We start from the raw sequence: 16,115 nt of genomic DNA, 5'->3' as shown, positions 1-16,115 counted from the left end.
TTATTTAGGGAAAATAATTTTCTGTGTTCATTCGTTCACTTATTCCATAAATACCTGAATTCCCATCATATGCCATTATTTGGTACTTCTCTTCAAATCTATAAGAACATTATCTATAGAAACAGTCCCAAGCATAAATGCCTCAAAGAATTTGAAATTATGACCAAAATATAAATCATAAAAATTTGAAATAAAAGAGATGACACGTACCCCAAATAGAATGTGTTCTTTAGAAATCCTGCTTATGAGTTAAAAAATAATGGTAGAGAATTGAGAAATAAATAAAATAGTATAAAGTATCCTGCACTTGAAATTCTATTGAATGTCTCTAATACCAGTTTGAAATGTTGACTTTTCCCTGTATGTTTAACAGTATTACCATGCGAATATTGAGCCCTTGTAATGGAACTCTTATGGTGTTTATTTTTGTCTACATATTGAAATGGCACTATTGCTACAGGGAGAACATGTAGTAGAGAAGCCACTTGTTTTCATCTCATTTTCTGGGACCAGTTACTCACTTGGGTTACAACAAAGACCACTGTTCCCACAGCAGTTTTCAATCTCTGGGGATTCCGTTCTTTCTTTTGGTCAAGGATAACAAAGATGGCTTCAAACTAAGAACTACAAAGTCAACTGGAGGTATTCAACTTCTTTCCTTCCTGAATGATCCATTCCTCTTGGCAGTAAAAACTTTGCTTTTGTCTTTCAACAAAAATGTTATTTAATCTCCATAGGGTTTCAACCCTGTGATTCCTTTTTCCTTCCTACAACCGATTTCCCCATGTTTAAAAGAAGATACCTGGCTCCTCATAGTCTGAAATACAACACATATCCTTAAATCAACAGGTTGTTTTGAATTTAGGAAGTGAAGTCTGATCAACTGATGTTTGTTTGTGGACTTCTTAATACTTAGGAAAGGGCTGGTCCACCTTTCCTAGGTTAATCTGGCCCTGAGTCTTAGAAGCATTCTTCTGGAACACCCCTTACCCTAGAAACTCTATAGATATCTGCAATTGCAATTAACAGAGCTCTGGAACAGAATTCTAAATGATATATAAAATTATTCTTTGAAAGTTGTACATTTTTTGATTCTGGTTTTCAAGGCATTTTTTCCTTTTGAGGCTTGTCATAATCTTTGTCTTAAGGTAACCCTCATCTTCTCCAACACAAATCACAGAGGGCTTATAGATAAATAATTCCAGTGTTAACTGAATGCTGTAATTCTGCCTCATGACACTTTGTGTGATGTTACATGAATACCATAGGGGAATGATGCTGTGTAAATCTAGATTCAGGAAGAGAACTTGGTGTCATTTATATCTATATCCAGTGCCTTCAGAAGGTTACTTAACCCTCACGTTTTCTTGATCAATAAAATTAAAACAATTCTTCATTATGTTATTTGGACAGCACTTCAAATGATTGAAATATTAATGGAAAAGTCATTGAAAATTAACATTTTCCAAGAATTTTGTTTCCCTGAAATTTAATAATTTAAAGGTTTTATTTGACTTTTTTGTTTTTTTAAGAATTACAGCATTGATAAGGAGCTTTAAATTCCTCTAATTTACAGATGGGCAAAACATCTTTTGAGGATATCTGCCACTTTCTGTGTTACCAAGAACTCAATCAGGTACTTAATCATCATTGTTCCCCCAAAGGAAATATTCCTCACATATTCTAGAATGAACAATTCTGAATTTCTAGAATGGCACAACTGAACATAGAGATTACGAACATGCAGGTTAGCCTGAATCAGAGGTAGTTCTAGTAAATTACAGCTTCTTCCTCTTATTATTATGAAAGAACAAAATGAAAGTGACCAAGAAATAAATTAAAGACTATATATACCAATTCAAATAGAATGGAACACAACGTGAAAATAATTTATCATTCAAGAAATATTTGCAATAACCAGGCTCTGACTTCAGTGTACTGGAGGCAGGATGTGAGTGAAGGGGTGTGGAATATGAGCCTTATGGGGACGCCTATTAACATCCCTAAAGCCTGGGTTATCTCATCGAAAAAATGGAGTCAATATGATACCCACCTCATGAATTACATGCGATAATGGGGATTAAACAAGTTAATTCCTGTAAATTATTTAGCAGAATACCTGGAACATAGGTTACATTCAATAAATATTAGCTGTTTTTATAACTGTCATTATTATCATTTTATATACAGAGGATTATTGTTATTCATGGTAGTTATGTTCTAAAAAGTCCCTTCAAACATTCTGAATCATTACCCTTAGGGAAAATACAGGGTTAGGCTCCCACAAACCTGGTCACAGTATTTTCGTCTACTGAACAATATATAACACTGTTTTATGTGTGCTTCCCTTTAAAGACACCTTCTTCAATATGTATTATTGACTCATTAACATTGAACTCAGCCAACAGCACTATAACTCATACAGCTTATCTAGCACACCTATCTTCTTCATAAGTCCCATCACAGACTTCTTGCACTGAGAAACACTAGATAATACTTTAGCACTACAACTGGGGGCCATTTTATATAGCAAAATCATCACTACAAAGCAACAAGAATGTCAAAAAACATCACATGAAATAGACCGTGAAAAGAACAGTTGCTCAACCTCAACTGAGAGTGTGCATCTCTGGCGACTCAAATTTTCTGCTGCTGTGTGCACATGCATGTCTGCAAATCACTGCAAGAACATTGTGAGGATTGATTTTGGAGTTACAAATAAATGCTAGCTAGTGGGTGAATTCACAAATACAGAATCCACAAAGAATGAGGATCACTGTATTGAGCATTTGAAAAACTAAAATAAATTCTGTTTGCCTTGATAAGAGTTTCAGGAGGGAAGTGGCAGGACACGAAGTTTGGAGATTGATGCTCGTGCCAGGAAAGGCAGAATCTGGTAAGCCCTGTTAAGAAGTTACTCCTTTTTCTAATAATAATGAGGCCCCATCACTAAAACTTTTAAATGGAAGAATGTCATAATTAGATTTGTGTTTTATAAAGAGCAGTGGCTTATAATGAACACTAGAATAGAAGCAACCCCTAGAACCCCTTGTACATGGTGCACATTCAGTATTTACTGAATAAATTCCATATTTACTGAATGCAATATAGAGATTAGTTTTGCCTGGGCTGGAGGCAAGGCTGGAGATAGGGAAACTTTAAGATGATACTGCTATTCAATGTTGTAGTCGAGGTTCTGGCCAGGGAATTAGGGAAAATAATAAAATAAAAGGCATTCAGATTGGAAAAGAAGTAAAACAATCTCTATTTGAAGATGACATATTATACATAGAAATTCCTAAATATTCCACTAAAAACTATCAGAATAATCAATTTCAGCAAGGTTTTGGGATACAAGATCGGTATACAAAAACCAATTGTTTTTTATACAATAGAAGTGAGCAAACCAAAAATAAAATTAAGAAAACAATTCTATTTACAATAGAATAAAAAAATAAAATACTTAGGTGTAAACTTAACCAAAAAAGCACAAAATGAATACACTGAAAACTGTTGAAAAAAATTGAAGACCTAAATAAATCAAAAGACATCATATTCATAGATTAAAAGACAATATTGTTAAGATTGCAATAGTCCCCAAATTGATCTGCAGATTCAACATAATCCCTATGAATATTGCTACTGTTTGTTGTTGTCATTGAGAAATTGACAAGGTGATACTAAAATTCATATAAAAATTATTTGACCCAGACTAGCCCAAACAATCTTGAGAAAGATCGAAGTCAGAGGGCACACAGTTCTTGGTTTGAAAACTTACTGTCAAGCTACTATAACCAAGACAGCGTGGTATCAGCATAAATACAGACATAAAGACCAAAGGAATAGAATTCAGAGTTCAGAAATAAACCCTTACATTTTTGGCTGGTTGATTTTCAACAGGGGTGCCAAGACATTTCAATGGGGGAAAGAGTGGTCTTTTCAACAAGTTGCTGGGACAACTAGAAGCCTCATGCAAAAGAACGAAGTTATACGCCTAACTTGTGCCATAAACAAAAATTAACTCAAAATTGATGAAAGATCCAAATGCAAGTTTTGTAATACTACAAACTCTTAGAAGAAAAGAGGTGTAAATCTTTCTGACCATGAATTTGTCAATGGTTTCTTATGTATAATTCCAAAAGCTTGAATAACAACAGCGCCAACTAAACTGGGTATCATCAAATTTAAAACTTTTTTGCTTCAAGTGATACCATCAAGAAAGTGAAAAGACTACCACAGAATGGGAGAAAATTTGCAAGTTATACACCTGATAAAGGGCGTGTATATAGAAAACACAAATAACAATTACAACTCAATAACAAGACAACCCAGCTAAAAATAGACAAAGGATCTGAGTAGGCAGTTCTCCAAAGAAGATATACAAAAGCCAACGAGCACACAAAAAGATGCTCAAACATCATTAGCCATCAGAAAATGCAAATCACAACCACAGCGAAATACCACTGCACACCCACTCGTATGGCTATAATCAAGAAGACAGATAGTGACAAGTGTTGACAGGGATGTGGAGAAACTGGAACCTTGATACTCTGGTGGGAATGTAAAGTAGTGTCGCTTCTTTGGAAAGCAGTCTGGTAGTTTCTCAAAAAGTTAAGCCAAGCAGCGCTATTTGACCAAGGAATGCTCTTCCTAGGTAGCTACCTGAGAGAAATGAAAGCATATATACACACAAAACATCTACATGAATGTTGATAGAAGCATTATTCATGAGAGTCAAGAAGTGGAAACAGCCCAAATGACCAGCCACTAACAAATAGATAAATAATGTGATATATCCACACAATGGAATATTATTAGCAATAAAAAGTAATGAAGTACCAATAGATGCTGTGGCACAGATGAATCTTGATAACATTATGCTGAATGGAAGGGGCCAGTCACAAAGAACTTCATATTGCATGGTTTCATTTATATGAAAAATCTAGAAGAGGCAAATCCATGGAGACAAATGTATATATATTTGTATATATCTCAATATATATATATAAATATAAATATATATATATATCTCAATATATATATATCTCAATATATATATCTCAGAAGTTTCCAGGAGCTAAAGGGGGCAGAATGATGGTCAGTAACTGCTCATGTATATGAGGTTCTTTGTGTGTGTTGGGGGGGGTGGTTTCTGAAATGCTTTGGGATTAGATAGTGGTTATGGTTGCATAACTTTGTGAAAATACTAAAAACCTCTGCAATGTACACTTTAAAAGGGTAGATTTTATCATGTGAATTTTAGCTAAAACTATTTTTCTTTAAGAATTCTATAGGATTTCCAATTCTGATCATGATACAGTAACTGCTAAGAGAATTGTCTTCCCACTGTTAATCCATACAAACATGGATAAAACTTACGATAGAAAAATTAAAGCCTCAGGGAGCAGGTGGTAAACAACTGTCACCTTTGAGAGAATGGAAAAGCATGAGATAAGCCTTATTTTTTCTGAAGTTGAGCACATATAACTGGAGTCCAAGTAGAAATAGTAATTTGGTGTTGCCGAGGAGGAATTTCCTGACTTCGCAGGTGTAGAAGAATGTGAAATTTGAGGGGCAGGTTCCCAGTATCGAGGGAGTTACTCAGATGAGTGGGGATAAGTAAGCATGAGGGTTCCATCACTTCCTTGGCCATGGCTTGGACTCTGAAAGCAGCAGAGAACAGCTCCTGTGAGGCAGAGCTGTGATGAAGATTTCAAAGTTTCCTCTGTGTAGGAGGGTGGGAAGGAACAAGGAAGAGAAGGAGGAAAATGATGTGAAGAATAGAACATACAAATGGATATATTACATAGGCACAGTGACCATAACCATGGCAGGTTTGATTTTTCAAAAGATTAAACAAATCCAAAAATGTCTTAAATAATTATTAAGTGTTATTGACAATGTCAATCCATAAAAATTTAAGAAAAATAAGAATAAATCATGTTAAATAAATATCTACTAAGTTTCATATCCAAAAGACCTATTATTTACAAAGAACACCACTGTAGAGGGAGGATAATAAGGAAGGTAAAGTCAGAATTTAGTGGAATTTATTTAATTTGACAGATTCTTTTTTGGGTGGGATGAAGAGTAGGCGAGAGGAAGAGTGATAGGGAGAAGGGAGAGAAATTCTAAGATAATTTATACACAATAAATTATTCTCTAAAATAGAATTCTTCCAGAAGTATGATTTTCCAACAAGATCACTCCCATTAGTCCATCCATGTAGGTGGAATCCTTGGTTTAGAGTCAAAGTAGGTACAATTATACTAAAAGCACTATTCAATTTTAAAATAAGGGATTAATGTCCGCAAAGGTGTGAATCAATCTTTTCCAGTTAATATCTGGCCCTTGTGTCCTTTTCATTTGAGTAAAGAATACATCTGTCAGTTGCAAACATTTATTCACCTATTAGCTGGGCCGGACAAAAAAGCCAATTGAAAATGAGGCTAGGAAAAACATGAGCCTAGTCTTATCACATTAACAAGTGATTTTAAAAATTGTTTTAACCTTGTAGTACGTGGTTAGTCATCACCATGTGCACCACTAACTCAAGCTAGATACTTGTTCTTTTGCCAAATAATGTCACTTTAAATGTGTGCAAATATCAATATCACAGTGAAATTTAGGACCTAACTTCTGACAAGGTGTGACCACATGCATGGTAATGAAATTTCATCTGTTCTCTTAAAATTTCTCCTCTAAAGATGCTTTATTTTAGGAGAAATGAAACCCATTTAAGTTTAAAATATCCATTCAAGACAGCTATGAAAAAATAAACTCTACTGAAAAAAAAATCTTAGCTCTAAGTATATATATGGATTTGTTATTCACTGTAACTCATTGGTAATGTTTTCTAAGGGACTAAATTTTTTAATACATTATGTATGAGAAAGCAAAGTTTCACTGTGTTGTATATTAGGTTAAACCCTTTAAAATAAATACTAGACAGTGAAATTCATCACAATATGCCTTCATTTAACATTTTCCTGCAGCTAATGTTCATTTTTTAAAGGGCTGGCTAAGGGCCCAAAGAGGATCATGTAACACTGAAAAAAATCCCAGATCCCTGGAAAACATTATAGAGACATTCCAGTATATTTAATTTTTAAAAAATGATATTTGTCAAATTGTTAGCCATCTATTAGACTGTGCACTCTATGAATATACCACCATTTTACAGTGTTGATAATACATCTTATTGGACTTCCTACTAGCCAAGAGTTCCTGGTAAAATATTTTCCTACCACATAAGCCACTAGTCATCAACCATGTCAAACAACATTTTCAATTTGGATAATGAAATTCTAAGTTGACTATACTCAATAAATAGCAGAGATACATAATGTTAATCATATAATATTTTAAGCACATTTGAATTAAGCTATATAACATATAGGAATTTAAGGCAAAACATTTATATTGATCTCACATACATAAATCTATTAACTGCTATGTTTTACAAATGTATAATTTTTAACCCAGCCTTCTCCAGAATGGAATTTAATTGCATATATGGCATATATGTATTTAAAAACTAGGCACAGAAATCTGCTTTAAAAATATCAAATTAACATAAGCTCTGTTCTCTTTGATAGATAGATAAATGGAGAAAATATACTAGATATAAAATTAACCATTTCATTCTTTTACGTGCACAGTTCAGTGGCATGAAGCACATTCATGTTGTTGTGTAAACATGGCCACCAACCATCTTCAAAATTTTTATCTTCCTAAACTGAAACTCTGTACCCATCAAAAAATAAGTCCTCATTATCCACCCCAGCCAGTACAGTAAATACATTCTACTTTCTGTCTCTATGATCTTGATGAATCTAGACACCTCCTATAAGGGGAATCATATGCTGCTATAGGTCCTTTAGTGACTGGTTTATTTGACTTAGCATGATGTCTTCAGGGTTCAACCATGTTGTACCTGTGTAGGAATCTTCTTCCTTTTTAAGCTTGAATGATGTCCCATTATATGCATCTACCATCAATGGACACTTTATTCAGCCATCCATCACTGGACGCTTGGGATGCTTCTACCCTTTAGCTATTGTGAACAATGCTAGTATGAATATGGGTGAACGAATACCCATTCAAGTCCCTTCTTGCAATTCTTTTGGGTATATACCCAGAAGTGGAATTTCTGGGTTCTTTGCATATATTTTTAATAAGTTCTGAGATCTATCCATGGGCTCGTTTCATATTTTAAAGGTGATTGTTGCTTTTTTGAGGGACTCGGTATCACCATATCCCTCCCCTTAGAGTCTTCACAGTCAACACATTCTCCTTGCCAAGGAAGCACTGATAAGATCACTCACAAAACAATGGGAAGAGGTTTCTTAAGATGGTCTACCATTCTTGACCTATTTATAAATTCTGAATATTTGTTTTGCTTAGGGGGACTTAAGTTTTAGCTTTTGAAGAATCAAAGCTGGAAGAAACTTGGGGAGAAAAAACCCCCCACAAAACATGGTGTTCATTCCCCAGCCTTCATGAACAGTCTCATCCTGATTCAACGTAACTCTCTTTTATTGAAGGCCTCTACAAGACAAAATTTCAAAGCCTTCCTTATCAATCTCCTATGTTCAAATCTCTTTCAAAAGAAGTTTCTTCATATCTAAATAAAATCTAACTTTGCTGTTACTCTTCCTACTCTGTTCCTTTGCCAGCCCCTCTATTCACTCCTTTCCATTCTGACCTCCACATCACTCCCAAAATGTGCACACTGATCTTTGGAAATTCAGTGTTAAATATCATCTCTCTTGGAAGTCCTTCTTGATCTTTCAGGATGATTATAGTTACCTTGTTTGAAAAAATGGAGGGAAAAATGTCCTTCTTTCATTGATTTGTTGTGAGAACTTGATGTAAAAAAAGGATATTCTTAAGCACTATCTAACACACATGGTAAGTTTTCAATAAATATTGGTTGTCATTACCAATGAAAACAACGTTTAATAGAGGATGAGAAATGGTTGCTTCCTATCATTGTATTAAATTTTTCTACATATAGAAATCATTATTACTTTACCATTTAGCCAAATCGTCTTTTTGTTTTCTTTTCTACTAAATCTTATTTTCTTACCTTTTATCTATCCTAAGCTTTCTTCCCTAAATCTTCACTAAATTATTCTCATCTACTTCAGCTTCACAGTCCCATAGAAATTAATTTCAAGTCTGGGAATTAAAAATGTCAAATACAACTGGAGATGGGAAAAGGAGAGATGCTTATTTAATATTAGTTAATTGTTTGCCATCTTTATAGTGCACAAAATACGCTCTTAGCCTTTTTGGCTCACAGACTTCCCTTGCAAATATGATGAAAACTATGGATTGTTGCTCACCTCCTAAAAAACACACACTTACAATTTTATATTAAAATTCTGGAGATGTATGAACCCCCTGAATGTTCCAGGAATATGCATAGATCCCAGATCAGCACTGAGTATTGTATAATATAAACATAAAAATCTCAATCGTTCCATTTTCCTCTGAAATACATTGCAGATTTCTTGCCCCAATATTTTATCCCATTCTACTACTTGCTGTCTACACCTCTTTATTGATTTCCAATGGTTAGATCAAGGCTGATTTAGCCAAATGCTCCAGATACTACAGAGAGTGATTGAGGGAACAAGGTAAGGGATTATGTCTATGAATAGAATATACCATTATTTCTTTTCCTTGCACTTATATAAACAGTGTTAGGAAACTCCTCGTCAGGCACAGAGGTTAACACATTAAAGAAATGTTAAATTCTTTAGCGTATTTGAAAATCCTAAAACACAAAATTCTGTGCTGAATTCACATAGTCACTCAGAAAATGTACTTCAATCCAGTGTCCTTCTAAAAACAGTTTTTCACTAGACTACACAAAACTTTGAACTATCCTGGTAGATTTTGTAATGTTCTTGTGAGGTATTAAAATAAATTGGATAACAATCTAATTAAGGTAGACTAAACTTGATTCATCCGAGGGCTTTTACATCAGGGAGTAAGATTTCTTTCTAGTCTATAATATACTTATACATATTTTTGTGGGTAACCTGTCTCATTTGATAGCGCAAACTATACCACTAAGAACAGAAGAAACACATAGAACAAACTTTCCCCCCATGATGAGCAAAACAGTTTAATTCTAAACCAAATATGCTGGGTACCAAAAAAAGTCCTAACAATGTCTTCCTGCGATACTTTAATTTTAAACTTGGTGTATACTAAATGCAACTTTAACTTCATTTTGGTCATAATTTACCTTATTACATGATGTTTGATTGGCAATGCCTTATTCTTTGATACTCGGAAAGTGCTCCAGAGAAGTACATGCAAATGGTCAACCATCCCTATTTGCCTACTTGCGTAGATTCAGTAGTTGTAAGTTCTGCTGTGTATCAGCAGCAACAGTCAGATGACACCACTACCCTTGAGTAACAGACATAGAGAGTGGTTAGGGACTCAAGGTATCACTGAGGAGGAGCTTGACGATATGAGTGAGAATTTAAGGCAACTGCTTCCAGTCAAGTTGTGGAGTAATTGATGAGCAGAGGGGAAGGAAGAAAAAGAGTGATTGAATAGCAAATGCTGAGAGATCATCTAATTTCACCTGCATTTTCTATAAATGAAACATGAAGTAACTGATTACTCTTAGATTAAGACTGGGGACATGGTTTAGGGGGAAAAATTAGTCATTTGAGATTCAAGAAACCTGAATTCCAGACTGAAATTTGCCATTAATATTAGGCAAGATAGTTTTTCTCTGTCTCAGTTGCCACAAATGTTAAATGAGAGGATTGGGTTAGAATTCCATGATGCTAACCTTTAACGAGGCTGTTTTCATTCCCAGGCTAATACTATTTCATTTGAACATTTACATTCTAAATATGAGCACAGTAAATGATAGTGTTTACCATCAACTTAGCATCAGAAGGTCTCATTATTATAATAGTTACGATCATTGCGCAATATTAGTAATGATACCTTTTGAAGTATGTTAAAGTTACACTTTTTAAAGTTACTAAGCAAATTTTATTTTTTTTTATTTTTTAACAATAGACATAATTATTCATTTTTAAAAATATATGAAGCTCTTAGTATCACCCACATTTCTGGGTCCTGGAGATAGAGCAGTAAACAATATAGGAAAGGACCCTGTCCTCGAGAATAGAAATTGAGAATACTTAAACACAAAATCAAGATAATCTCAGAGTGTGATTAATTTCTTTTAAAGTAATAAGACAGTGATTTTTATGGAGACTATTGGGTAAATGTGACTAGGGGAAGGTGGGAAGATGTTGCTATAGATTAGGTGGTCACTTCTAAAAGGGAGAAATTTGGGGCATGAGAATAAATTATTTCTGCTGAGAGGCACAGAGATAGGAACGTACAAAAGTCATGTGGAAGGACCGATCTTACCGTTCAAGGAACAGCAAGAAGGTCTGTGTGGCCTAGTATGGGATAAAGTCTGAAGGACAGGCAAGGGCCAGCTTGGAGAACAAGTTAAAAGTTTCCACTGAAATATTATATACGACAACTAAGAGCTTTTAAATATTAATATAAATGTATTCAAGGCAAATTTTTGCTTAAAACCCAAGCTAACTATAGATAATTCTGCCTTCTGTGGAATGGGAACGTGGGGAGAGTGGTATGTACTCATGTGTGTGAGTGTGTACATGTGTGCACATGCGTGCATATGTGTGTGAGTGTGTACACGTGTGCGTATGTGTGTGAGTGTGTACATGCGTGTACATGCATGCATGTGTGTGAGTGTGCACATGAGTGCGTGTGTGTGTGTGTTTTGGATATGAGTATTTCTTAAGAGAGTAGAGTAAAACTTTTTCTGTACATTTCACTTCCTTGTACAGAGACTGGCCAAGGCCAGAGAACGGTAGTACGTGATATAAAAGTTTAGAAGCACTTAGTCGGTCTTCGTACGTGACTGGGAAACCTAGAGCTGAGTTTGGGGTTGGTTAGAGAAAGCGGATCACCGGTCCAGGTGACCTATGGCTGCAGGCCAACATACTTTTAAGTAAAGAAATCACCAGTATTCAAAAGTTTGTGTCTTCTCTAAGTAAACAACTTTAGTCTTGCCAAACTTTCAGTAAAGTCAGGGACACAGACAGATACTTTTATTAGAATTGCTTTTTTTTAAGGGAATCAAGGCGGAGGACTGAGTTCCATGTTTGAACTGACGCAGAGCAGTAAGGATGGAAGTGATGTAGGAGTGAGGCTCGGAATCCTATGAACTCTGGCACTTGAAGCCAGAAGAGACCATGAAAACATGAGTCCCCCAGAAATCTCAGGGACAAAATCAGCTGTGTGGCTTGAGCTGGCTGTAAGTTATAGAAGTGTTCATTTATGCATTCATTCTCAGTATCTCACCACTATGGAGTCTCTTAAAGGAAAAGAAAGTAATTGGAAGAGCCAGGGAAAGAGAGAGAGTGCGCGACTTTTTTCTTAGAAACTGTAAGCATCCACAATGCCAAAACATCAGTTTGGCGAGAAAAACAAGTCAAGGTAGTCGTTTAATACAGAGTACTCAAAATAATTGGCTGGTTGACTAAGTTTTCACTTCCCAGCAGCTTGCTTTGTCATAAAATAGACAGAGCTCAAACATAAATATTTAAGAGAAGAAATACATCCATTTTATTCCCAATGCTGAGACATTCATAAACATGTTTCAGTTTTATCAGCAAGAATCCATGTGAATGACTTGTCCCATTTGCTCTGGGATTCTGGAGTTTTAAGTGGGCCAGGGTTTTTGAAGTGTTGAAAGATATTATAAAGCACTTACAAGTATTCAGCTAGTCAGACCGCTCAATTAGCTGAACATTTATAACCTCAAAATTTTGACAGAGCATGATTCATGTAGGAATGACCCCTTGGACAACAGATGGCTTTATTGTAGGTATGCTTGAGAGAAAGCATACAAAGCAATGTGATCTGAGGGAATAAAAATGGAACGTATAGAGAAAGTAAAATTGAACTTAGAAGCATGGATTGTACTCTTAAATAAAGGAAATTGTTGAAAAATTCAGCTGATATATTTTTAATGATAGGGTGTTTTTTAAATGTTTTATTTGAGAGGGTTTAAGACACTCACTTATGGGACACTCCACAAAAACAAAATAGACCAAAATTAATATCTACTTAATATCTAAGCAACCCGTCCTAACTCAGATTATAAATCTAAATTAAGTATTTAGAAAACAATAAAAGTAAAAGGGTTTGGGGAGTAAGAACCACCATGTCAACCAAAAACCTAAATCCATAACATTTTAATTTCTTGTTTTTTTCTTTCTTTTTTTTTTTTTCCTGTAGTTGTTAGGTGCTTATATTCTGCAGAAGCATTAATTCATATTTTAGGGTGATATTTTTACCACTAAAATATATCAAGTTTTGATTAAGAGGGTTTTATCAGTTTTTAAAGGAGAATCAAAGGTGATGTAAATAAAAACATATACTTTCAAGTATCTGCAGTATTTCTTAAAACTGAAGTTAATACCACATAGAAATTCACTTTGGAGAAATAAACATCAGATCCCCAAAAATACTTGACATGAATCTGTAGAACAAATGCAAAAGGTCCGTCTCATTTGGAGCCTATTACGGTACACATTATACTAGTATAACTCTTTTTCCTTTCCTTTCCTTTCCTTTCCTTTCCTTTCCTTTCCTTTCCTTTCCTTTTCTTTTTTCTTAACTTCCTAGGAGCACAAAACTACTCACATTACCATAAAAAAATTCATGGAACAAGAAGCAATAAACAATTTCTCCCAAAGGTAAAAAAAAAAAAAAAAAAAAAAGTATCTCCAATGAGAAAAAAACAGAAAGCAGAAAAACCATCAGGGAACAGGAAGGAGAAGAGGACACAGGACACTCATGCCCCTGCCAGTGCTCATTGCAGACATGTCCTGACCCCTCAGAAGAGTGTGCCCGTTGGTGGTTCGGGAGAGCCAGGAGCAGTCATATGTGGGTGATTAGATTTTCCACACTTACCGCTCCACTTCATAGATGGACCACCAGAGCTCCTATGGGGCAGTATGAGGACTGCTCTCTGACTCTACCGAGTTAGCAATAGGTAAAAACAGCATAGTCCTTAAATTCAGCACCTCCTCACAACTGTTGCTTGGTTATTAAAGTCATAATAAAGTAGTATTCCTGCTTATCAAGTTTTCTAAAATAAATATTAAAAAATTAGCAATGAGGGGGTGACTGGGTGGCACAGCGGTTAAGCGTCTGCCTTCAGCTCAGGGCGTGATCCCGGCGTTCTGGGATCAAGTCCCACATCAGGCTCCTCCGCTAGGAGCCTGCTTCTTCCTCTCCCACTCCCCCTGCTTGTGTTCCCTCTCTCGCTGGCTGTCTCTATCTCTGTCGAATAAATAAATAAATAAATAAATAAATAAATAAATAAATAAAATCTTTAAAAAAAAATTAGCAATGAACAATCAGTAAGGACAAAAAATGAATTAGCTTATACATTTTCCCCTTTACTTAGTTACTTCTCCCCTTAACACTAATAAGCAAGAAGCATTTATGGACTAAAATGCTCATTCTCAACTAATTGTTTATACGAACTGTAAATGTACACTTTAATATTCTCGTGCTTCTTTGGTCCTCATTACAACTCTGTAGACCAGGTTATTATTTTTCTTATCCTCATTTTATAGATGAACCTGAAGTTTAAAGAAAATAATTTATCAAAAATCAGACAGCTGGTACAGACTAAAGCCAATATTAAATACAGAACTTCTGCCTATAAATTACAGCCCACCTCCTTCATGCACCTATTAACCATAATGACTCCAAATAAATATTCTTCTAAAAAATAATTTATTACAAGACCTGTTATCCACCCAACAGGGACACATACTAAAAGTATAATTCTTGGGTAATTCTCTGGGCGATCTTGTAAAAATGTACAGGGCTCTGAAGATCATTGTTTATACATGCAAAATGTTTGTTCAATGTTCCTAATTTGAATGACCCGGCAAGTCAGAAAAAGATCATACTCCAGCATCTTAGACATTCACTATTAATTCCTCAAACCTTTTCTTTATATATGCTTTTTCTTTTTCTAGTTTGAAGAATAAGAAAACCCATTAGGAAAGTTAGCTGTTACACGTAAAACTGAATTAAAAGAAGAAGTAATCAGGAACAAGAGCGAGAGAAGGAGATCTAACAATGATGCTAGGTTTGGGAGGTTATTTAATCATAGTATTAGTTGAAGAAAAAAATCAAACACTGTGCTCTGTGGGCACACATAGCATTTCTACGTACAAGAATGATTTAAAGTTGGCATTGGCTATAAATACTGTCCATGAATGAACTTTTAGAATTAAAAACAAAAACAAACACAACACAGTATTACCGATAGAAAATACAATTTAAATGCAGAACGGTTAATTAGCAAGCATGGAATATTCCACAAATTACTTACAAGGACAAGCTAAGCCCTATCAAGGCTTCTGTGGTCTGCTTTTAGGTGAGATATTCGTTGTCACCGTGTAGATTTTTTGCCTTTCTGCTAAACGTTCCATGACTTTCTTGACAAGACTGAATGTAAGTTATTCTTATAAAATACCAGAACTGTCATAATTATGATTTTTAGTATTATCCAAATTAATTACAACTTCCAGCAGTGACACGGACTAAAATAGCAAGAGCTGCTGGTGATCTAAAACTACTCTCAGCATGTCCCAGCGAGTACTTGGCCAGGAGCACATGTCGCTTAAAAAAAGCACGTAACCCTTTAGACCCGACAGTCAATTAAGGCCTTGGTAGAAATGTCAGCCATAAGAATGAAAAGACCTTTCAATTATTTACATACAATTTTCCTCTAATTAGTGAGAACTGATTTTAATTTTTTCCCCCTCTTTCCTCAAACAGGACCATATGGGATCAAGTTTAGAAGGGCAGCTGCTTCATTAAAGACAGAGAGAGAGAAAATGAGAGCAAGAGCGAGAGCCAGGAGAGAGAGAGGTAGTTTTTCTTGTCAATCAGACCTCAGGATTCTTAGAGAGACGGGGTCAGCAAATGCTGATTAGCTTTGCAGTCTTTAAAGATTCGTAAGGAACTTAGGTAGCAGGGCCGGGCTGATGATGGAAAACAAT

General features: G+C 35.2%; 1 protein-coding gene across 1 annotated transcript in view; it reads right to left on the bottom strand.

The window, feature by feature from the left end:
* Window positions 1–15,687, bottom strand: part of EYA4 (EYA transcriptional coactivator and phosphatase 4) — a 298,317-nt gene extending 282,630 nt beyond the window's left edge. Inside the window, exon 1 of the mRNA XM_045805513.2 lies at window positions 15,443–15,687. The gene's annotated coding sequence lies outside the window, so the exon portion shown is untranslated. The remainder of the gene's footprint in view (window positions 1–15,442) is intronic.
* Window positions 15,688–16,115: the final 428 nt, after the last annotated feature.

This window comes from Ursus americanus, chromosome 11 (genome assembly GCF_024610735.1).
Source record: "Ursus americanus isolate L20-20 chromosome 11, mUrsAme1.1.p, whole genome shotgun sequence".
NCBI classification, from domain to species: Eukaryota; Metazoa; Chordata; class Mammalia; order Carnivora; family Ursidae; genus Ursus; species Ursus americanus.
Note: the sequence above shows the minus strand (reverse complement) of the source record. Positions and strands in the feature narration are given on the sequence as shown.